Source organism: Temnothorax curvispinosus, unplaced genomic scaffold (genome assembly GCF_003070985.1).
Source record: "Temnothorax curvispinosus isolate PA1 unplaced genomic scaffold, ASM307098v1 QBEX01013717.1, whole genome shotgun sequence".
Classification (NCBI taxonomy): domain Eukaryota; kingdom Metazoa; phylum Arthropoda; class Insecta; order Hymenoptera; family Formicidae; genus Temnothorax; species Temnothorax curvispinosus.
Window position 1 is genome coordinate 199,452 of NW_020223497.1, and position 26,708 is coordinate 226,159.

At 32.3% G+C, this 26,708-nt stretch overlaps 1 protein-coding gene across 4 annotated transcripts in view; it reads right to left on the reverse strand.

The window, feature by feature from the left end:
- LOC112463864 (connectin) overlaps nucleotides 1–24,489 on the reverse strand; it is a 122,981-nt gene extending 98,492 nt beyond the window's left edge. For 3 of the 4 annotated variants that reach the window (XM_025030517.1, XM_025030518.1, XM_025030515.1), the window contains exon 1: nucleotides 24,340–24,489. The gene's annotated coding sequence lies outside the window, so the exon portion shown is untranslated. Of the gene's footprint in view, nucleotides 1–21,665; nucleotides 21,800–24,339 lie in introns of all 4 variants that reach the window. The other variant, XM_025030516.1, reaches the window with a different exon arrangement.
- Nucleotides 24,490–26,708: the final 2,219 nt, after the last annotated feature.

Sequence of the window (26,708 nt, forward strand, 5' to 3'; positions counted from 1 at the left end):
CTACAGAGTTATTAACCATCGTGTATCTATTTAAAGATTAATTTTTTATAATTCATAGATCAAGAGAGAAAAGAAAATTAATTTATTCATAAAATGTATGTAAATATAAAACGACCTAAATTCTATAAAGCATACAAATCTTATAACTAACAATAATTTCTCAACTAAAATTACCTAATTTTATTCGAAGAACTGACAAGAAATCTAAATTTGCAGTGCAACTTAATTTCTAAAAAGATACATAGAGTGTTTAAACGTGGATAAATTAAAGAAGTATATAATGTATGACGTTTTATGTATAAACTAAAAGAGCGTGTTCCTAAGACCAATTTAAATACAAAATATCTTATAAATACAAGTTCAACTTATTGTTAGCTATAAGCTGTTAAAATGTTATCTAACGAAATAAATGAAATAGTTTTTAAAATTTATAACAAAATATATTTTTGGAACATTTTATAATTAAAAACAGAAAGATATTTCAATAAATCAAAGATTAAGGATACTAAGAATAAAAATTATATAAATTGTTGAAAATGACGTCCTTCCATAATAATACATAAAAAGTGCAACTCAAAAAAGATTTGGAACAGTTATATTATATAAATGAGATCCATGTTTTTAATGGGACATTTTGTGTAAAACTGATCGACTAAAATTGATCTCAGAAACATGTTTTTTTTTTTTTCAGTTTGTGCGTTATGGAATATATCTTGCATAGCACTTTTGCTGCGGATTGTAACTCCGAGATTTCGGATTGGGCTCCGCGTGACTCGTCATGTGACAGCAATTTTGCGATAGCCGTATATGTGTTGCATGCAAATACCCGGAAGTCCCGGTCTTCAGCGGGAATTTAGGTTGCATGCTTTCTCCTATGTACTTCTATGTACTCCCATTCTGCAATTTGTTCTCGCGGTAGCCTTCTCGAAGTGATACCCTTCCACGAAGCCTTGTCCGACGACGTTGGCGTCACTTCCGGATTACGAGTGCGACGCATTGCCCCGCCCTTTGAAAATTCGATGAAATCGGCGTCCATTGTGATCTAAATTGTGATCAAAATGAACGAAGAATCGTTGACTCTGCAGAAAGGGCTCGACATCCTTGCAATGCATAAATTATAACTTCTATAAATAATGCATATGCCCTGATCAAATATCAGCTTGTAATGTCAACGTTTTGAATGCTATATACTGTCATCTTTGGAAGATCTTCACATTTTTTTTTTTTATATTTCTTATTTCATTTTTTTATCAAAATATAATTAAATTCACTGTTATACACAAATGTAAAAAAAACTTTTTTTCTCTAGTGAATTAACAATATTAATTCATGGTCAATATTACAAAGTTCGGCAACATATCGGTATAATCTTCGTGTTTAAATTGAGACAGATTTATAGATTAACGGCGCTCATTAAAGTCCGATTCGTTCCCTTGCCTTCCTTTCCAGCCCGCTGCACGTCTACACGATGTGGAACGAGCTTAATCCTCGATGATACAGGTTTATAAATCTCGCTCCCCTTCCCCCCCCCCCCACATTACTCTGTACTCTCGAGTATCCGAGACGCTGCGCCTCCCCGTTCGCTTGTATTTCCAATTCGCTCTTCCCTTTCAGTACAAGTACGCCAACTTTTCTTTGAAATTCTCACATCTACCTTCTTCATCCACGGACGACAAAAGCGATTCTTCAGAAAGGTGCTGTTTTAGATTATTTCGAGTGAAATAACACACGTCTCGATTCAACCATCGCCATCGATTGATTTTCCATTCGACACCCAATCACGCATTTCCTCTTTTTTGTGGAATTATCTTTTTTAGCAGTTACTATACTAACATTTATTAATGCCTTTAGGCTTTCAGGATCTCAGAGTTGTTAGACATTTCTTTGGTTGGGCACATTGCATTTGGATTTATTCATTAAGACTGTTATTATGACTATTAACTATTAAAAATACAGGGCTATATTTTCTATTCATTAATTTAGTTATTTTATTTTATGTTATTTATCTTTAATCTTGCGCATTTAATCTTTCACATACCTTGTGCGAAACCTATCAACTTGTGCGAAACTGTTAGACCAAGTTTTAAACCATAACGAATATCTAAACACTATCCATCCGACCGAGAATACTTAATAATCCTAGATTCCGGAAATGTTAAGACATTTATGAACCTTAGTATATCCATAGTACACTAAAGTTCATTATTTTGTAATAAAATCTTTAACAAATTCGCCAGACTACAATATTAACGTATTAAGTACAATATTAACACTTCCCTGTTACGGACGTAATCCGCAGAGCAGAAATTATTAGCGGCTCGTTAGTCGTGATACAGAAATCCCCGAAACTCGAACGGAGAAGAGCTCTTCCGCATCTTCAAACAAATTCCGATTTGAATCCAAAACGAAATCGGATCATATGCGAAGATCTTTCGCGCGCAATCGACGACATAAACATACAAAGTTGCGAAAGATGCTTTCGGCCCATTCAATAGGATTGCAAGATTATGAGGAAAGGGATTTGTCGGCACATGTGTATTTTCACTTACGCAGATAACATTTTCAACTTCACTTAACAAATACGATAAACTACATCGAGTAAATATTCTTACCTACATGTTAATTTTAATTTATTGTTAGATTCATCAGCTTTTTAACATTATATATGTGTTTATATGTGTTTATAGAAGATAAGTATTCTATAAGATACAGAACATATATATTATGTTGCACGTAGGTAAATATAATTCGAACGGATCTGAAAAAGTGATACAATTGAGAAAGGAATGATTCCTCGCGCATAAGTCAAAATTGCAGAATAAGTTAAGTTTCAAATAAAATTAATAATATTTGTATAAAAATAATCAAGTATATATTTACACTTTTTCAAGTTTTAATGATTTTTAACGAGCTTATGTGTCATATTTCACTAACGACTATTAAATTAACCAAAATTTTTTCTTACAAAAGACAATCCTTTTGCACTATTTTTTCACTACTGATATTAATATTATTATATTTTGCTTATCAAATACAATCAATTGCACAATAATTTCCAATGTAAACACCAGGTATTCGTTCTTACAGTCCAGAGTCTCGAAGTTGCCAAATCGCGTACGCCGACTTAGATATTCGATTTCGGCCGTTAAGTTTTGACGGAATTCGCCCGGTAGTAATCCGATGTTACGAGTTTGCTAGTAATTTTGCGGAGAGGTCTAGCGATATAACATCTAACGGCAAAGTGGCCGAATCGTGCGATCGATTTCTCGGCGGCGCAAGAGAAATTTCGACGCCAAGTTGCAACCTCGGAAGCGCGCGCCCGCGCGATCGCCTTCGATAGAATACCAGATCTATGTGGAATTTCCGACAACTTCGAATTTCGAACTTCCTTCGGACAGCCGCTGCTTAACGTGACTAGCCACAGCTGTTCGAATCGGCGATATTTGAAGAAAAATCTAAATATCTAAAGTATTGTCCCCGGGGTATCTCATAAATAATCGATCTTGTTAAAGAGTTTAAAATTTATTATACAAAAAAATATGTAGCCTGTTTTTATCTATTTAAAACTATTTCTCAATATACTTAAATCATTTTACTATTTTTTCCGTAAACTTATTAAAAAACTTGATATAAATGTAACATTTTGTATACAATAACGTATAATAAATTCGATATTAATGGGAACAAATCGTAGGGAAGCTAAGTGTTTCATTATTTCTGAACGAATGACACTCTAAGCGATATATAGATTGAATCAGCGGGAAGCGGGCTGCTTAATTAATGCCAAATTGGATTAATACGATTATCATTCTCGTGAACAAGATGGAAACGAGGAGCTGAATGGTGCTCGAATCAAACATTCACTCGACCGAAATGGGAGCTAACTTGAATTGGCTCGTATAGACAAGGAAGAACGAGGTAACAGCAGGAGAGAGAAAAGGAAGATGGGAGAGAGGCCGTAACTGTATTACAAAAGTCAAGTAGCCGCGAGCACTCGTGGTCCACTGTCCGAAACCATTGTTGCGCCAACACAGATGTCAAAAGGAGAATCGGCGGTGGCCATATGCCACCCCGTGCCGACCCCGTGGTCGAATTCAAGTGTCATACAGAACTGAGCAAACGCGAGCTTATTTCATTATGATCCTTCTGACAGACCATGGTACATTTAATTATCGATCGCGAGTATTTTATTATGGTAAACTGGTAAGTGATTGGTTCAGAAAAATTTATTAAAATACTTAGAATATTTAATATTCAAGACAAAAAATGTATACTATATTCTTTTCTTTCCCTTCCTACATTCTTCGATCAATTTAAAATTAATACTTTTCCTTAAGGTTATAATTAAATTTAAAAAGACATAAAAAGGACAAAAAAGAGAGAAAGAATTACTATTTAGAGAGAATTAATAAGATTTTTATCAATTATTGGATCAATTATAGGTACATTATGGAAAGAAAATTAAATCATTCAGAACCAAGAACATCTCTAAATTGAGATCCAATCTATCTATCATATTACATTTAATTTTGAAATTCAGATTTATATTTAGTAAGCCAATTATTTTTTAAATCTTAACACCCGTATTTATTTTGCCATTTTAGAGTTAAATTTTAACATTATATTTATATATTAAAAAATCTAAAAACCTTTTTAACTTTAAATAAATATAATTGCAAAAGGTTTAGTAGATTATTCTTGATACTCAATGACTTAGTTACAACTTTCTTAATATAATGGATCCAATATTCAATCACAAAAATCTTATAAAATTTTAATCTTTACAATCAATTCTGAAGATTAAAAGTTCTAATAGTATATTAAATTTTAAATGGAACAAAAATTTTCTAATACGAAATATATATTTAAGAACTAAATTGATAAGTGAAATACACACTGAAATACTTCATCAAGACATCCTCCATATGTATGAGCAAATTGTAATCAAACTAATTACACTGTTTAACAAAAAAAAATGCACAAGAGCGAGAATAATCGTTTTTTGTAATTTTTTGGACGTTGAATATGATCCCGTTTACTAAATTGCTTTATCATGTCACAGTTGTGAGAAATTTAATTGCAATTGAAGTTGTAAATTTCTCTAAATTGTGACGTGCTAGAGCAATTTGGTAAACAAGATCGTATTCAACGTCCAAAAAACTACAAAAAACGATTATTTTCGTTCTTGTGTTCGAAAGAAAGAAATTTTTTGTTGAACAGTGTTATTCCTGAACAACAAATAAAAAACATAACTGTACAGCAGTATAAATCACTCTCCTAGAGAACCTAGAGAACTCTCCTATATTAGCATAACAAATTGTTAACTTTATATCAGTATCAGTTATTGTTGGCTTATTGTTATATCAGCTATATTTATTGCCTTATAACGACTTAACCGCAGTTTTCCATAATCCGACTTGTTCAAACTCGTTAAGCAGGAAATTTTCGCGATAAAAAATACAAAAACAAGGATAATCATCAAAACTCTGTAAAGGAACGGAAGTGCGAGGCGAAGTAAGCAACTATAAAGGCGCAAAGGAAAATGAGGAGGTTGACTCCGAGAGATTTCCAACTATATATATAGAACTGTCTTATATAGTCGCGCGTCGTCGTCTTCGTTGGTTTCCGCACAGATAGAAACGTGTAAATGTTGGTGGGATTAAATCTACGACAAAGGACTCGCGGATTCCTTCCGGGTACCGAAAAAGAGATGATAGTGGAAAGTTCGTACCCGCGCACGGTTCATAAGAAGCCCCTCCCATATACCCTCCCGATTCAGAGACGAACACGACGACGAACACACGACGAACGACGCTATAATGAACTTATGGGATCGAAGGCCGCAAGGGACACAATGAAAGCTGTATCAAAGAGTAACGCAATTAGTTTAGCGACGAAATTCGTATCTTTAATTAACGTTCGCTCGTTAGCGGCGGCACGGTTGGAATTTTGCTTCTAGAAAGTAGAAGCTTCACGAAGAACACTGATGACGTTACTTGATTTCCTGCAGCATTCATAACTGTTACCGCGTATTTCATTAAAATCGGGTCTTTGTATTCTGGACAGTTATTACTCATTTTGTAAAGAATGTAAGTAATAAGTTAATGTTGTTTAATTCGTTAAATGGAGTTCAACGATCTTTTAAGTCAGATTGTTCCATTGTCATTATTATCATATTTTATGTCTTGATGAAAATAATATCCATTATGGTTAAATACCGAGACGATAATGAGCTTGTTATTATTTAGTTACGATAATTATATAATTAATTAGTGATCATTCTTAATTAATAATAAAGGATTAATAAATATATTTTAATGATAATAATTATATTATATTTCTAGTTTATTTTAAATCATGAAGCTATACCTCTGATCAATTTATTTACAAATATATTGTATAATTTATCTCATTGTCAGTTCTTATATATTTTTAATTTATTTTTATTTAGAATTTTATTTATTCATGTGTATTAGAATATTTTACATTACAATTCTTATTAAATTTTCTATCCTATATAAGAATTCTTTTAATATCGATTGAACAAGCTATCTCAGTTAATTAAATTAATAATTAAAGGATTAACGCTTTCGTTTTTTGCCTATAACCGCATTCAAAGACGTCCGTGCAGCTCGTAAATTGGCGAAATCATGATATGCATAATTCGCTTCATCGCATGACGAAGTAAATCGATTATTCCCATTACAGGCGTCGCGTCGTATCGAATCGCACGCGCCGATAAATTCCCTCGGTTATAGCGCGCCGAAGGTATCTCGTTTTCGACTTCAAAGTTAATTAAAATTTCCTTGCGATTCATAATTCGCGATTTCGATGCAAATGAACTTCTATCTCCTTCTCTCATCCTACCTCTCTTCTCTCTTTCTAGAGTACTCGAGAGTAGCTTCCTCCCTCTCCTCCCTATAAGTTAGTTGTATTTGAGAACTATATATAGAAGGTTGATACGTGCATGTAGATAGACATTGGTGCATAGAAAAACATTGTCGTTTTTTCTCACAAAACTTTGCTGCGCGGAAGTCACGGCAAACATGCATAACATATCGTCTTCATTTGTTTGCTGTGCATTCGCGAATAAAGTCAAATAATGTTATTCAGAGAAAAAGAGAGAGAGAGAGAGAAAGAAGGGGGGAGAGAGAAAGAGAGAGAGAGAGAAAGAGAGAGAGAGAGAGAGAGAGACAAAAACAAAAAGAAAGAAAAAAGGAAGAAAAAAGAAAGAGAAAAAAAAGAGAGAATTTTTATAAAAAAATAATTATTAATAAAATTAAAATTATATTATATATAAAATTATTATACATAATATATATATATATATATATAATAATTTTTAAAATATAATATGAGAATATAAATAAAAACATAAATAATAACAAAATAAATAAATATAAGAAACATATATAATAATAAAAAAATAAAAATAACGTTAGAATTACAGTAGGACAGCTTCAAAACTTCGTAAGTAATTAAAAACAAATGAAAATTTTATTATAATTTAAAAAATCAAGATTTTAATTTTATTTAGTATTTTATACTTTTTAATTCCTGAAAAAATAACATTTTAGCTACTCAATAACTAATTTAATAACTCAAATACTCTCTGCAAAACGTAATATAATTGATTTTATTCTTGTAATCATGTTTCTTTATTATTATTTATGTTTCTCGATAAATTTTTATTCAACCAAAGAATTTCTTACACGAGAATTTAATTTTGCTGAATTATTTATAGTAATTCAAAAGCATCTTTAAAGTAAAATTAAAATGAGAACACAAGTACTATGTAAATGAAATTGAAATGAGAACAACTATCTAAAAATTTTTTCTCCACATATGTAGCTATAAGATACATCGTATTAGGCGAATCAGCTCGCACGAGTTCAAAGTTCTGTGCGTTTCCACATTTCTGCCATAAAGTTTCTGGCGGGGGGTCGGGTATACTCCCGTCGGGAGATTCCTGTCGTAAGCTGGCCGGATATTTGCCTAGCCCGAAACTGTTCTTGTCATGCCGCGAAATACGTTTCCTATCGGGGGAATTTTTCCTCGTCTTGACTCGAAACTTCACTCACGAAACTGAATTTAATCTCACGACGAAATTACCCTACTACGTACTGCTAATATTTCAATGCTAATATTTCAACATTAAAAAGATATGAAAAATAGAAAATCTGCCATCTCTCAATTTGTAAAATTTAAATGGAAATTGTCTTTATTTTCTAGTGGAAAGAATCCCAATGTGATTTCATTATTTCTATGTGATGATATTACTTCTATAATAAGAAACATAATTTTAAAATTCTTGTCATTTAGAACATTTCGCATAAGATATTCGTTAATTATTTATTTATTATGCTGTCATATAAATTATTTATTAATTATTTATTAAATTTTCGTAAAAATACTATTCTAAAAATAGTAAAATTTTTTTTATATATATCGAATGATTGTTCTTGAAACTATACCTAAGAAGATTTATTATAATAAAGAGAAGGATAAAATTTAACACAAAAATAATTTTTTAGACCCGTATTTGACTGTCTGTCGAGTTTTCCTGGAGAAAATTCTTCTTTTCATCCATTGTGCGAAACAGCTTTAACGCATGCCACATAAATAGATGGAGTCTCAGGCTACAAGTCTCAGGTAACAAGTTCGCAGGTAACAGAATTGTTAAAAACGTAGAGGGTGATCGAAAGTCTAATTCAAAAAGGTAGGTATAAGAAAGAACTCGAAAGATTCGAGACAAGATTTACCCAGTAACTCGAGAAGATATGCTAGAATCCACTCAAGAATGCAGTCGGCAACAGAAAATACAAGATTTCCAAGATCTAGCAAGTCACCTTTCTTATGAATTCCTTAAGGTAAATACGCAGCAGCGAACGAAATAATAATGACACGTGCGTGATCTATATTTTTAAAATGTCTCTTGAGATTTAATACATTTTTGATAATTAAATTTCGAAAGGTTTTAAGGACAAATATATTTATTATTAAAATCACTTTATACTCGCAAAATCTTTGTTCTAAAAATGGTACGTTGGGCCATTAACGGGTTAAAGGTCTGGTTTTTTTTTTCCATACCACACGCGGTGGTAATATTCCATCCGGTGGCACGCCGAGTCGTTATCACCACCGGAAAATGGGAGAAAAGCGAACAACATTTTCATCAGCTCAGCAGCCGAATGAAAAATGGTGAGCGCGGTGAGCGCGCATGAAAATACGCGACGACGCAAATCCGATTAATATACGTCGGATCGGCGTATCGACTGCTTTTACGCGTATTCCCCTTCTTATCCCTCTACCCTTCCAACTTCCCCCTCCCCTCTCAGCCCCTTTTTACCGTCCCCGCGTGATGTCCTATGAATCACCATTTAAAACGTCGCGTGCGCCAGCACTCCCCGAAATCATTTTTCACGTCTCTTGATTGATACAAACGCGATCTAACCACCACTTGCAGAAAACTTGAAGGAAACGGGAGAAAGGCGAAAAAGGACGGCGAAGGGCGAATCACCCTTTATCTAGTTTTTACGCATTGCTCTTTTTCCCATTCCAAGCACCATGCACCCACCAGCCAGATTACACTGCCGCTTTATAACCCATTTTCGTTTTACATTTTGCCACTTTGTTACTTTACTTTTTTTTATATTTTTTTTTTCTCTTTGGATTACTCTTCATTTTCATTCTATACTTTGCATTTGTTATTTTTGTTTATTTATAATTTATATTTACCTCAATTTACACTATACTTTTATATTATGAATTATTTTACATTTATTTTATTGCGTTAAAAGTATCAGCTAATTTAACTAAGCTTTATAAAATTGTATTCATTTCTCTATGTTAAAAGCTTATATAATTATTGTAAATTAAATGAAACCGCTTTGAACAAATATCTAAAGAGAATGCATTTTGAATGGAAATCGACAAATCGCTTTCAAATGTGATGCAATGTAAATGTGCATCGCGAGAGGAAGAATAACTTAAACTTAAACTGACATGTCACCAATAAAATTGATAGATTGCGCCTTGCGGATAAAATTGACAGATGTCAATACGCATGTCCATTTCTATTGATTGCAATAAAATCTGCCTATACTTATACATGTCTCCTTTAATGAATCACGTACTGATGTATGGTTACGTTACAATTTTCTGTATAAACTATTGAATATGAAATTCGATATAAAACAAATTAATCACATTTATCAAATAATTGAGGAAAATTGGACTATTTTATTTTATGTTTTGTTGACAAATACAATGAATCATACTGACATTATTTCCTTGGAATGTATTGTTTATCGTTAATATAGAATCATCCATTGCAAAACTATATATTGACGCATAAAGTTACTAAATGATAAAATAAGAAGAAACAAAAAAAATTATTTGATATAAAATGGAAGGAAGACAGTTTGATAAAATATGATATCGGGCAAAACCGCGAGAGCGGCAAGTCGGTTCGTACGAAGAAGAAAAATCTATGGGATTCTGCGCCCGCACCTGCGGTTTCATTGGCGGCGAACGGAGAAATATGGTTTTTAAACAAACATTTTCCTAGGTCAGCCTCTTCCCGAAACTACGAAACTCCCGTTCGCGTGTGATCGATAACGATTGATCGGGAACTACTTCACGTATATGCTCCAAGTAAATCGTTATGTACGTATGTCTCGATGTGGCAGAAAATATTGATAGATTTCTCTTCATAAATGTAACAGAACAAAAAGCAAGAGAGCGAGAGAGCAAGAGAGCGAGAAAGAGAGAGAGAATTATTTTTTGTTACTTATCACTTCAATACAACAATTTAACCCTTATGTCAGTACCCGGGTACCCTGGGTATTAGAATCAAGTAGGTAAACTTCAAGACGATAATTTTTTTACTTCCGGGTATTGAAACAAAAAATTCATTGCATATTTCGATAGTAAAAAGTTCAAATAGCGACGGGCGATTATAAAGAAATTTTCATGCAAACATTAAAAATTTTACCCATATATGCACAGGTGGGTAGGGTAGACCGGGGCACGTTGTCACACATTTTTTTCAATATTTTTTGTATTTTTTACATTCAATATTTAAGAGTACTTTGATATGCCAAAATTTCGAGTGAACCCTCAGCTTCAATTGAACAGTATCGAATTTTTTGTGATTGTTACTCTACAGTTGTTACATAACAATAAATAACGACAGGTCGCGGGGCACGTTGTCACATCAAATGTAATTGCATGCAAAATGTAATCCAAACTGTATCCAAACGTAAATATCAATATATTATAGTGCGCTGCAATGTAAAAAAGTAAAATCCTTCACAGAAACATTTATTTTATTTCAAAAAAGTACAAAAAGCACGAAGTTTTTGTCTTAATCTAAATAGGCAAGAATTCCACTCGAATGCGCAACTTATTGATAAACATTTTTTCTTTTATAATTATGTCGGTGATTAAACAAAATATTTTTATTCGTTATTGTCATCCGAAGATTCGCAATAGATTCCCATCAAATTCGTGACAACGTGCCCCGAGGGCATTTTTTTACTTCAAACAGCCTCATGTCCGACACGTTTGAGATATTCGTAAGGTTAGGTACTGCACGCGGTAGGTAAAAGTACATACTTTAAGATAATATAAAGGTCTATTCTGAAAAAACATAAGTTTCATGTCCAGTACGTTGAATATTAGACAATAAAATTTTACTTACGGTCGCAAAAAACTTTCAAGTTGATTTTACGTCAACACGGCTAGCGCAATCTCAAGACTGTAAACACACCAAAGATGGGCATACACTAACACGTTTTGGGAATGACGGGTGCTGATCTCCGGTTATTAGTTTTTTAAATAAAGCCAAAGTGACAACGTGCCCCGCGTAACAACGTGCCCCGGTCTACCCTACCCGGGTACTCGGGTATTGACATAAGGGTTAAGACTGTTCAAATTTTCTAATTTTTATAATTAAATTATTTGCCAACAATTCATAATAGCTAATTTTTTATTTTTTCTATTTAATAGTAATTAGCTTCATATTAGTCTACAAATATATACACTAAAGAATTATAAAAATTTGTTACATATTAATTCATATTTCAACCATGCATATTTCTGTGAAAAATATAAATCATTATGTAACAAATTTCTGAATCAATATGTAATCAATTTTTTTTAACTGAAAAGATAACGTATATACCCAAGACGAATTTTATAGAAGTTACAGTATTTTTGTTATCTTCTATGGATTTCTTTAAACAGGGAATGTAGGTCAACCGTGTTTACATATTTATGAAGTTTTATTCTATACGCATATTTCACGCTATTTTTCGTATATGTCAGGTGCGGTCATCGAGAAAAATGTCAGTACGTATATATAAGAATGCTCATAATCAAAATATCGAAATTCTGTAATAATATCGGTATAATAATAAAAATCCGTGTTCTCATCGACGAGAATATTTAATTAAGCATTTAATATTAATACTTTTAAAAAGCCAATAAATTCGACGCTTCGTTTTGTATAAACGTCAATTTTATTATGATATTTTTAAAAGAATAAAAATATTAAAAATGATGTGATAATATCAGCGTCAACAATGAAAAATTCTACAGTTTTTATTGCCAAAAATAGAGCTGACCGCATACGATTATCCTATCAAATATCTGATGGTCCGTTTATAATCCGCGTTCATAATCTAAAACAAATTTTAACTTATGTGCGGACTTCAATTTTATGCATCTTTAAAAATATCAAAATGTCTATACAATAAAATAGATAGGTACATGTAAACAATTACAATTTTTCCTTGTGCATATATCTGACTAGAAACAATTTATTAAGTATTTGACGAAGATATCGACATTCAGAAACATAAATAGAAAATTTAACAAATTTAACTTTAAAAAATGTAAGCTTCAATATTCCTCATATTAAAATTGTAATCTTCACTATTAAAATTAATAAAAACTCCATTGAAATTAATAACAACAAAATAAAAAACTGCAACAGGATTGACTTTAATCTTATTGTTAATTAATAATTACTAATAATTTAAATGTCTTAATAATGTTAATAGCTTGGTATATTTAATGTATTTAATAAATATTCGTGTTCTTGAATGTTTTATTGACTGAAAATAGTTAACATTCATCAGGTTTGTTTGATTTTCGTCAACATTTGCTACACGTTGGAAAAGATGAAGCGAACCGATAATTATAACGAACGACGTGTCAAACTGCAAATTACCAGACGGGCGAGATTGTTTAAAACAATATTTCGCCAAGGTACTGTCAATAATCAACAGCCGACGGCTACTGTAAATTTGGAGCGATCGAATGCCATTATGCCATTTTCAGGATATGTATTTGTCGATGCGCGATTATTTCGTTTTACGGCGACTGCTATACAATACTTTACTGTCGTGGGATTAAACGGCCGTTGTTGCCGTCAGTCATAAAAATAACTAACGTGTCGCGAATGACAATGAATGAAAGCCTGATCGGCTACAATTCGATAAAATCGACGTAATTTCGAATATTTAATGGAATGGTAGTTGCCGTATCATTCAATCAAAAATTATATCCTTCATTTATCACAGAAATTGTTAATGATATATATTGATATTATAATATCAATAAATTAGAAAGTATTAAATTATTTGTAAATTTAATAACAAAAAGTTCATACATACATATATGCTTTCATTGTATATTTATAGTAAATTGTTTTATTATTCATTATGTTTTTGATTAATATTCCATTCTAAAGATTAAATACTTTAATAAGAAATTTCAATATATATTTTTAATTAATAAATATAAAGAATAAGAAGAGCATAAATCTAAAAATTTAATAAGTAAAGATAAAACAAAACAATTTACAAAACAAAATTTACGATAAAAGAATTTAGGGGTACGTAGCCGTACAGAAAATAAAATTCTAATAAATGATTAATTAAACTAAAGACTCGATATTAAAATTAACAAGTAAAGAAGAAAGATGGGCTCTGAGAGTCAGGCGCGTTGTGCGTGAGTTAACGTTGTATAATCTTTAATTAATAATTTAATACAAATTATAAATCGTACGTTTTGGCTCTACTTTAAGCTATCTTCAGCGATGATAGATAAATTAAATAATCTCAAGTTCTCCGACGAACATAAGGTAAATATTTAAAAATTGTATGTACAAAGATAATATAATTTTCAAGAGGAAGTACCTGAAAAATTCTTCTAATATTCACATTCTGCGAAATATTCGGACTAGAAATGAAAATTGGGACTAACCAACAAAGAGAAATGAAATCCATTTACCAAACCGCAAGTTCAGTGAATGTGAGATTGACAAACTGAAGCCTTGCCAAAAACATTCGTCAAATTGAATTCTATTTTTTTCAATAAAATGTAATTTGCACAAGGCAAATTTAAACCTACAATATCAAATATTGTCGATATTCAATTTTCGAATTAACAAAAGTAATAAAATGTTAGCAATTTTCGTTAAAAGAAATTCAAAACAGAACGTCTGGTACATTTAAGAATGAAATCAAATATTGTAAAAAGGAATAACGTTAACTGACATTATTCGCAGGAAAGTCGAGAGAAAAGTGAGAAAGATGAAGAACCAATCTTTAAATGGCTGGTGTTAAATAAAATTGTTCTCTAATGTACATTACCAATTCAAATCAATACTATATTACGAAAGATAGATATCTTTTCAGAGCAATAAAATCAGCTGTGAAAAGAATTTGCGTCGTATAATGTAATGCAATGCACAGCAAGAGATAAAATAGTATGCGTGATCTATATGCAAATATAGAAACATGTCTATTTTTTTATCCTGGAAGTATAAAAATTAGATACGCGTATCAAAAAATCGATATATCTCGATAAATATAAATTGAATTTGTATTTAAATTGAAAGCTGCACTAGCAAATATTCATAATATAATATGTAAATTTTATATGCGTGCTTATTACGTAAAAAGATAAAAATCCTACATATTCAAATTTTCAAATATTGAGAGGTATCTATTTACTTATACTTTTACACGTATATACATACAACTGTTATAAGTATACTAATCTCATAATTTTATCCACTAATATTGTATAATAATCTTTACTCTTTATATTTAAAATAATTTGATTAAAACAAATAATAAAATATTAAAACGTAGAACTTTTTATTCTTGCTGTCTCTTTTATAATGTCCTACATTGTGCAAATTTCACGCTGTTTAATGCGAACGACGCGACGGTTCTATCGAACTTTCGGTGAAATGAGAACCAAATTTTCACCATCTCCGCGTGTCACATCTCGCTGGACGCTGCCCGCGCACTTTAAACTATGTGGGACCGAAGTCAACAACACGAAATGACAGATCCACTACCGGGGCGCGATTTTATATATTAAATCGCGGGTCGCGTCACGTCGAGCAACCGGTAATGGATTTGGATCCGCTCGTTTCAATCCAAATATTTATTCATTATGATAAATGAAAAGCGCGTCGCGCGCGTTGCAGAAATCAGGCCGCGATCACGAAATAGCGCTAGACATCCGCGTCATCATATCGAGGGTCATCGAGAGATTTGCGTCGAATCGCGCAAATAGATTGAACAATGGTCCGCCATTGGACTCATGACACACGAAGTTAAATGACCATTAGATATATATCTTCCGAAAGCGCGCGTGTCGGTTCGCGGTTCATGAATCAATGAATACAAAAGTAGGAAATAATGAGATGATGAAAAAATCAGTGACTATTCACGACGAGCGTTTCGCAGAAAGGACCGTAACACGGAAAAAAATTTAGCTAAAAGATTTGCTACTGTACGGACAATTAACATTTTTTGCTGCGAGAGCTAATTAATTTTGCAATAATAGCAAAACCTTTTACTGCAATAGCAAAGTTCAGTAAAACTGTTTGCTATTGCAACAAAATGTTTCGCTATTATTGCAAAATTAATTAGCTCTCGCAGCAAAAAATGTTGGTTGTCCCATATTTAACAAATAGATTTGCTGTTGCTGCAAAACCTTTTTTTTCCGTGAAATTATCGTAAAAGAGGCAAAACCGAGATTTAAAAAATGTTGAAGATGCATTGTTACGACGCTTTAATATTGTAGCATGTATTGTATATCGCTGATCAAATGTATCGCGAAATTTAAATAATGTAATTTGGAAATATAAATTACATAAATTAATAGCAATAAAATGATTCAAATCGTTAACAATGTTGAGATTAGTACAAACATTATTAACATCAAATAGATTATTTATAAAATCATTGTATACATTTCGAGAAATAAAATTTAAATCTGCGATGTATAAATTTTTATTCGTCGTTTAAAGATATTTTACTCTTGAAAATTAAACGAGCAATATATTACATAGCCTACTAAAGCATGCGATTAAAAATGTACATTGTGGCTGAAGTACGTCTTCTGATCTGCTATCGCTCGGCCGGCTTGATTACTGTGTCCCCTATCACAGCGGGATCGAGGGCTCGCCCGCGGAAGACATCAGCTCGTTAGGGAACGGGGAACGATACTCCCAACATTAATAAAGCCGCACACTCATGCCGCAAGTATTCCGAGAGTCGAGCGGCCACGTTTTAAACCTCGGATTACTCCTCTTGCTTAATAGTCCATTAATATTTTAAAAACGCTTGAGAGTAATAAAAAAATGTATACAATTTTTCCGCCGTATACATGAAATTTATTTCGACGCTGTATCTCTCCCAGGCGGGGAGAATTTATACCGAGGACTAAAGACAGAAAGAGAAAAACGAAGAGGAGGGAGTGCCGGGTGTGGAGGAAATACAGAGCGCAAAAAGCCGCCGCGATCGACTTGAGATCAGCGGATATGCAGTAAAAAAGTAATAGACTAGGGGCTGGAACGGATATAAAGCGCCAGGATACAATCTCTCGTATATGAGGAGAAAAACAAGTCCGGTTGGTACCGAGAGATACATGTGAATAAAATACAGCGAGAGAAACGGAGATTAGCATATTCGTCCATTTGGAATTTCAATTATTAAAATTACGCAAACATGGATAGAATAGGAGACGGGCCAATAACACGGCTCCAGTGACGAAACCGTGAAGCTTTTAATGGTATCCGCGAGATAGGATACATGAGAAATGGACTAGAGATGTATGACATCTCTCTGTGATCGTTAAAACTGTTATCGCTTCGCAGACAGATTGAAACGGATTGTCGTCGGGTCGACGTCGCGGAAAGCGACAAGGAAATCATCCAGAGTGAATACAAGAGACGGCATATGGACTCGACATAATTAAATTGAAGAGCGAAATTGATGAAAGAAGTACATACGTCACGTTCTTACGAACGTGGAATTATTACGGTAAGACACAGTATTAGTCATATTATCGATTCAACATTCGAAATAGTACTTGCTATATATTGAGAAAAGTTATATGACCTACATTAGAATGTAAAAATAAATGTTATAATAATATTTAATAAAGTAGAACATATAAAATTTCATATTAATATATTAGTATATATTAGTTTTTTTTAGGAGAGTTAAATTGTTAGATATCACGTTCAGAAGCAGAATTCCTGAAAAAAATAAGACAGGAATTTACTCATTTGTATCATCTGCGCGCATGTACATGCAATCAAATACACATTACACAGTTTAACAAGAAAAAGAAGAAAAAAGAGTTTAGAAAAATAGCTATTCCTTGCAGTTTATTATATTTAACACAATTTTAACTGTAGAAATACAGTAATATTTGTTTATTATAAATAATTATTGGTAACATTTTAGATATACATTATCATATTACATCACATAATATTTTTAAAAAATTTGACTTGAAATTGAAGTAAAAAGACTAAAATTAAAAAGAGAACACAATTATACATACTATACAACGATTACATGAAGCGTTTTATTACATTCAGAATTAAGTAGTATTAAGATCAATTTTCAAGTAAAATTATTTTCTCTTATTTTAAAAATTAAGATTAATAAAAGTTTAGAATTAATTTAATAAATGATTTAAAAAATTTTAAAAATTAAAATTAATCTCGATAATTAAATATTGGATTTATTATACCGCACAGGTTGTATATTAAGGGATACAAATATACCACAGAAATTGCATTCACCATTTTGTATTTGTTAAATTTTTTAATTAAAAAAATTTTTTTAGTCTTTTTTAATTAATCTTGAAATTGTGTGACGCAACGAAGCATTTTGAAAATTGAAATTGTATTCAGCATAAGAAAGAACTACAGAAAATGATACTCTCTTTCTTGAATTTGAAAAGAAACAAGTTTCTTTTATTGTATTATCGATTCAGTCTTTAGTGTTATCAATATTATATTACTTAACAAAATGGATTAAGTATTTAACGAGATAAAATTGATGGATGATTGGTTTCGAATAAAGTACGAAAGAATGTTGTGATAATATACAGAAATAGATTTTAATTGAAGTAGATCGAACTAGACGACGATATCAATTGAATATCATGTATATGTATATGTGAAGTGAAGAAATAAAGGAAATATACCATACATCATATGAAAGTACATGCCTGAATAAATCAACGTTATTCAGTGTGCCATAATATCGTTTTATTAGTTTCGCGTTAATATTTAGTAAAATGTTTTCATTAATCTAAATAAAGGACGGTTAATATTCTACTGTATTATATAAATAATTTTATAATAAGCAAAATGTTTTTAGTAATATATTTATTTTTTTAAGCTCTTCTATATCTGATGTCAAATTTTCAAGTATTAAATTATTAATTGTAGAATGTCTATCAATTAATAGTTATTAATTTAAGATCCTCAGAAGATAGACATAATTGTAATTAAATTAAATTCTTTAGGCCATAATTGATTTTTTTCTTTAAATACGTAACACATATATGTAACACATTGTACAAACATATTCTAATATTCGTTAATTGTTAATAACATTTTAGATATGCATTATTATAACATATTATTTTATAACAAAGTAACATAATATATATTACATTGTTACATAAAATTATTTACGCTACTTATTGCAGCTTTCACAAAATGTATTTGAGTAATATCATTTAAAACCGTCTATCGTGGAGAAATAGCAAAACACATAATCGCGCACGCATATAAATTCGAAAAAAAGACCTCGGTAAACTTCAGAATGCATGTCGGGTGCAGTCGCATCAAGCTCCGTGAGAAAGCATGTGCAAAGAATACAAAAGGGGGCCCCGTACACCAGAAGGGGTGGCGACATAATATTGGCAACGTAGCGTATCCGTATAGGGCTAACGTCCTATTATACACATATACGGAGCTCTATCGTACGCATTTATGTGTGACGCTGATTAGCGACATATATTCTCGCGCACCATTTAGGATTATCTCACGTGTGCTTGTGGATCTTCTAAATATGATAAGTATATATTTTAAGCTTATTTAAGCTAAGGTCAACGTGTGCCAGAATCCCCGACCGGAATAATCAACGAACAATCGAGATAAATATCTCCCCCTTTTTTCTCTGGTATAGGCGGGTGTCACATAACTCACGACGTTAATTTTGTAGTGACAGAGTCTCTAAAAAAATATAAAACCGACTTTTCTTTTTAAGCATCGAAAATATCGATTTAAAGTTTGAAAAATGTTGGAATCTTATTTCTACTTTTTTATTATTTTTTTTATATGTTATAGCTTTTCTTCGATTAACAGTTTTATGTTACAAGCAATGGAAAGAGAAAAATGGTTCGCAACTTATAAAATAAAAGTATAATAATACTTCTTAACAAGTTTTTTATTTCTAAGACAATCTGATAAAGGCAAAAACAGAATTTCAAAATGACTAGATTCAATTTAAAAATATCAAAAATGTACAAACTATTATTCTCGAGTCTTTGAAAACTTTCAGACAAAATAAAGTATGTATTAAAATAATGAAAATATGGAGATAAAAATAATGGGACAATATAATAATCAACTATAACAAAATTCTTTATACAAATATTTCAGCTTTTAGTAGCTTATAATCGTAATAAAGCATCTCTATTATCGTCGTAGCGTCACAGCCGCGCTTCGAATTCATCCGATATATTCGCTACGCTTCCATCGAATGCCGATGCAATGGCATTAACTAATATATATGCGAGAGGCCGAGAATCATACAGTCATTTAATTTGCACGCAGCCTCTGCGCTGCGCCGGGTTGCGCTTTTGCGCGCACGGCTGATCAGAAATTGAGTGGGAATTCAGAGACGGGATTAGTTCTACGATCACATTCGAAGCGGATTACTATATATGTTACTCGCGCAGCCTAACCGCGATACTCGCTTTGAGACTTAAAGAACATTCAAATCAATTGAGCCGATTAATAAAATACGTGATATAATTTTTAAGATTTCTCATTTGCGTCTTTTTTCAACGATAAACTTCCCGTATTTTTCAGATAATAAGCATTTTATGAACCAAATATAATTGACTCTCTATTTCTATTTTTACTTTTATTTTTTATTTTTCTGGCAAATAATAATAAATATTATTTGATATTTTTGATAACAAAAGATCGAAATTTGTCATTTGTGTATGTTCGACTAGTTTTATCTACTGCTATCAAAATAAGAAGAGGTTTTGAAATGTCGTATTGATATAACCTAATTTCCTTTTATTTATTTTACAGAGAGTTATACCAAAAATATTAAGAAACAAAAGAAACATAGGATTAGTTTAATTTTATGTTAAACAGAACCGGTGCATATACAAATAACAAATTTCAAAAATGTTATAAAAAATATCAAATAGTGTTCGATGCAGAAAGATTGCAAAAAACGATAAAATGGAGAAATAAAAACAGAAAATACAACATCTTATAATAAAAATCACATAGATGTTATATAATTTTATCACTTCCTAAAATATATTTTGTCTTAAAATATGAAGATAAAAGAATTTTTAAGAGAACAAAGTTCAAAATCGCTACAAATAAATTATAATTACCTTTCTCCGCATAACGCGATGAATTTGTCAAGAATACAATTACTGAGATATGTATATTATCTATAGAATTTCAGACATATTTTGAGCTTCCTCATTACCCCATCACTAACGTATCAATATCCATTATGTGAACAACGGCCGCGGCCATCGCGGAAATCTGATCGCTATCATCATATATTTACATCGAAGACTTGAATTTAGTTTAGTGGGATTCCGTAATGAGATCATGTTCGATAATATGTTGCAGTATTGAAAATTCATTATGATAATTTCACATTAATAAACCATAGAGAAATGATGATGGGGCTCAAGAATAAATCTCTCTGTTTCTCCTTATTATTCAACGTGATTTGAATAATACGTGAGAACCGATCGATAATCCATACGTAATGTCACACATGCTGAAAGCGTGTATATGTACGATATCTTGGCGTATTAATACCTGGAAAGAAACCGCGACAGGTCGTTGCACCATATGCGAATTCTTTACCCTTTCAACGGCAATGAATGCGATTATATTTGCGTCGCGCGACACGCAAAGAATCGTAGCATCGCGCGGCTTCTCTCTTTCACGTCATATATATTTAAGGGCCAGAGCCTTTCCTACGGTGCGCGCGCGGCATGGGTTCTCTTTCATTATTTTTTAACCGAAAAATAAAATAGAAAAGAGTAAGGGAACGCACCCTGCATCCAACCTTCCGGGAGTGTCGGAATTCTCGGCAGGAACGGAAGAAGCTCGGGCGAGACGATCTTTCCACGTTGAAACTCGGCCGGCTTACGGCACCGAAAGGATGAGGCTAATTCACGCTGACGAGATCTGACAAAGATATAATGCCCCTGTAGTCGCTTGATAACCCGTGGATTTTTAATGCTCAATTTTGAGCGCGCGCGGAAGTTTATTTCCGACGGTGTATATATATACTAACGCGGTTCTCCCCCGCGAAATATTTCCTATTATTCGCTCTATTAATCTCCGTATAAAACAGTTATTACTCTTTATAACACAGAATTCCGTGTAAAACATAAGGTAGTTCAAGACGCACGAAAGACACAATTGAAACAATCCGTCAAGTAATCTACTTTAGAGAAATAATTTATTAGCGTATTATTTACGAGTCTTTTGTTCGAAACATTTTTGCTAGAAATAGTTCTTTAAATCAATAATTTTATTAGCGTGTTATTCTTTTTATAAGTAATTAACAGCAAGAAATACCTCTCGGGAGAAACAATCGAACGACTATACAGTATTAAGCAATAAAACAATATTTCTTAACTGTTTCAGTGCCAAGAAGCGCAATCGCGTTTCTTCCGGTTCATATTAGAAAAACTGCCAACAAGCACTATTACTTTTTTTTGTTTCATTATCCGACATATAGTTGTTCCGAGACAATTCAATTTATTAATCCCTGCTAGATTGACGATTGCGGTAGAGATTGAGCGCATAAAGCGAACTTTTATATTTATAATACAATAAAATTTAACAAAAAATTTCATAGTAAAATAGAAAATAATAATATTTTAAAAGACAGTATTTTGTATGTAACATGTCACTTTCTACTTTGAATTGATGAATACTTGAAATGTTCGACCACCACGCAAGTTCAGAAACAAACGTGCCAAATGCAAAATATCGCGCAGATTTTAATCGGGAAATGTCACTCGTTGAAAACTGGTACAAAACAATGTGATAAAGGGTTGAAATATTCAGCGAAACGCTCAGAATATTTGTTCGTTTCAATCGTACTTTCAACATTTTTCGTGCACTCTTTCTTCTTTCTTCCCTCAAAGCCCTTTTTCCCCTTTCTCGCTGTCAAATATACAAAGGTGTTCCGGATCAACCGCGATATAAAAGATATATATCTTTTCAATTGCGGATTCCTCGACCATTGTCGAGCCGATCTTTTCCCTCACGAAAATGTCGTCGACGAGTTATTTTCCGAGTTATAAGAGAAAATGAAAAGACTTCTCGTAAAATACATTTTCTCGTTGTGAAAATGTTTAATTGAATTGTATTTTACAAACACCCTTTTAACGTCGCTAAAACAAAATTTATTTATTTTTGATTCTATCCCATTCTCCAACACATACACGCACATGCGTTTATGTGTCATCCTTACTTAAAAGATTAATTGAAAATCGAATAATTGTAAATGTTAAAATAACATTGTAATGATATTGAAATAGCAACTGCAGAGGCTGAGACAATCGAAAATAAAATAATTGTTAAAACAATGATGTCACATCGAATCGCAAAATTGATTTACAAATCATAATGAAAAGCAAGCGATTGTCAATTTTTTGATTTTCATATCTCTGCTGAATTGTTGCATGTATCAAAAGTGCATTAAACGGAACTAAAAACCAATCGTCAAAGTAGCTACACATAAAAAAACAGACGTGTATAATATGTATATCATATCACTGTACATGTATATCACAAAACAAAATTATTCTATTTTTAAACCTTCATCGCTTTGGAAATTTATTTGAAATGTTTTTTCTAAAACGGCTGAAAAAGTGGAATTGGAATTTTTCTGCGTAACTGTGCCGGTCAAAGAATCTACTATTGAAAAAACATGCCTCAATGGTCGGACTGGCAAAAGACGCCCGGCCGTCACAGATTTTACGAAGGTACAGGGAGTCGATTGTGTATTTTAAACAAAGTAAAAATTACAAAAGAAAATTTATTGGTACCTATGATTTCACTTGTCAAAATATAATACCTTTTCGGAAATATAAAATTCGCACAGAAATATTACTAGTAATCATCTAAATAACAAAAAACTTAGAGCCGTGACAAAATGTGCGTGTCCTATAATAATATACATTCTGTGTGAATATCAATACTTATTCCAACTCAGTGAATTGCTCGCCGAAGATTTATTAAATATTATTAGACTATCAAGATCCAGCCCGACCGAAAATGGCACCTTCTTTAATTAATTATAAGATTCATATCGGTCTTGTTTCACTTATTATGAGGAACAAAATGCTGATTCTAGGAAACTATATATATACCAAATTTAATCACTGATACGGAAAGAGATTAATAAGAGTTCGCGGCGCACAGAAGACTTGTCGTTTTGCTACATCTTAAGGCTGCGGTCCATTTGACGCTACAAATGCTTCGAAGTGTTCTTCTTCTCCTTCAAAGCATTTGTACTTAGCGTCAAGTGGACCGCAGCCTTAATTTTACGTAGAACGCGATTGAAACCGAGCAGAAGCAAAAGCGTCTTGAAATTCGCGATCGAGAACGCACGTATGGTTTCTCAGCGCAGGTCCGGGAGTCGCGCCGGCTCGGATTTGACACAAAACTCCGCACACCGAGAACGAGATAAATATATTGTGAAAACTCACCGGTCAATCCCGCGTCACACGGCCCGCGTCGCAGGATCGTTCACAATCGACTCGTGTCGCACTTATGGGCGGTCGTGTACGGGAACGCGCGCCCGATGTTCACGTAACGTCAACCGCGTAACCGCGTGCCCAAAAGAGAGATGCGCGTTCGTTCGCATCTAAAATGCAACTTAAACCGTAACCCGCGCTTTGCCACCGGCACCGGCGACGGAACGGAGCAGGAGCACTGGCGGCGGCAGCGATGGAGGGGGAAGGAAGGGACGCCGCGTCGCGTCGCGTTGTTCCGCCCTCGCCGCACCAGACGGAGCTAGTGGACTATCGGCCACAAAATGCGAGCGAATTTTAAATCCCTACGTTACCAACGAGATTGAGGGTAATATACCTGCGTTGGAGATCTCTGCCGCGGATAAATTCTCGGATCTGCAACCGAAGGATAAATTGCATAAAACTATTGATAAATGACTAATTGTCGATAAGTAGGATAAGATTACACTCTAATTGAACACGTACCAGGTACAGTATAAAAATAGGGTTGTGCGTAAAATTTCGAGACTTTACATTTACATGAGTTGTTTGCGTATTGTTTATAAGAACCATTTTCATGTAGACAATATACTCAATGTAAATTATTATAAATTGAATGATTAATTGATTAATTTATTGATTTCTTTAAATTGTATTTTTGCAAATAGTTCTACAAAAATATAAAGTATAAATTCTAAACTATAGATTAGATTAGATGTATTTCAGTTATAAATTTATTTATTATTAATTGTACAATAACATGAAAGATGCATACTTGCTAACATATAGGAACATTATTATTTATGTTGAGCTGTTAAACGACAAAAAGCAATATTATACTTATCACGGTTGCAATTCGCACATTATTGTGCATTTTTTTATAGATATAAAATAAAGATCTTCAAAACCGTTGTTAATTTTCCGTAGCGGCCTAAAAATTATGCCTAAACTAAATAACATCTCTCTCTAGTAACTGAAAATAAAACTGCAAACAAAACGTTTTCCGATATTTCTGACGAAATATGAATGTTCGATGATCCGTATAGATTATTCATTGTTTACATGACATAACTTACACTGTATACATGTATAGATGATTATATTTTACGCGTAAGCGCCCACACACAACCCTGACATATTTGTTTCCCCTATATAGGACAAGAACATTTTACCCGATTGCTCGTAAATATTCTACATCGCTGTTCACAATTCAATATCTTTAAATTTAAAAATATGTTACAAACCTGTGTTTTATATTCTTTAGTAAAAATGTCTGATTTCCAGAAAAAAATTTTATTTTTACTTTAATTACAATAATTATGTTTTTGTAAGAATTAATTTTATCATTTATTAATTTTGAATTATCTTATCATTAATGCACGAATTATGCAAAAACATTTCAAAACTTTACTATTTGAATCGTGACAGCTTCTACATACCTATAGCAATGATAAACGTACTAATGAATCTTCCATTATATTTCTGCGAAAAAATAACGTAAAATATGCGAAAAAGAAGCCAATCGACTATGTGTACAGAAGAATATAGACAGCCGATACCATAAAAACGATGGCGATATACAGTAGCGTGCGCGATGTTGGAAACATTTACAAAAATTACTTGCGATAACATACCATAAATGTGATTCACTTTTAACGCGAGAAAAATACAGAGGCTTGCTTAATTGTCAGTAATTCAAAATTAATCGAAGAACATTAATTATTTAATACGTAAAAAAGATTGGATGTATTTTTTCAAGTATTAAACATGGTTCAGAGTCTATAAATTATTCGCAATAATTTAATATGCGAAACTTTTCGACGTACGAAAATAATTACAAAATTTATTAAAACGTCCGATTTCTCGACATGACAAATTTTCTAGTTATTTAGTGATTATTTAACGCAGAAATTTTGAAAAATTTTGAAACTCGGAATTTATTTATTTTATAACTTATTAGTTGTAAAAATATTTAAACATTGGCACTTTTATGTGTTTTATAATTATTGATAAGCTATAAAATCTATTCTTTTTAATTGTACTATATTTCTCGTATTTATTTTCATCCATCTTCCCTTTCTCCCATTTATTCAAACGCCTGAATATATTTATTTTGTTTCAACTCGAAGGAGTATAACGTAACGTAACTATAAGAGAGCAAACCTAGTAGCTGCGAAGAGAGTATCGGTAAATAATGTCATCTTTTCTCTCACGAAAGCAGACTCTTTTCTGCGCTCTTCTCTACCAGGCAAAGAAAGTAAATACTTTGCGCAGATGAAAAAGAGAGCAAATAAACCGCCGACGTTTTCTTTCTCTTTCAGAATACAATCGGAAACATATTTATT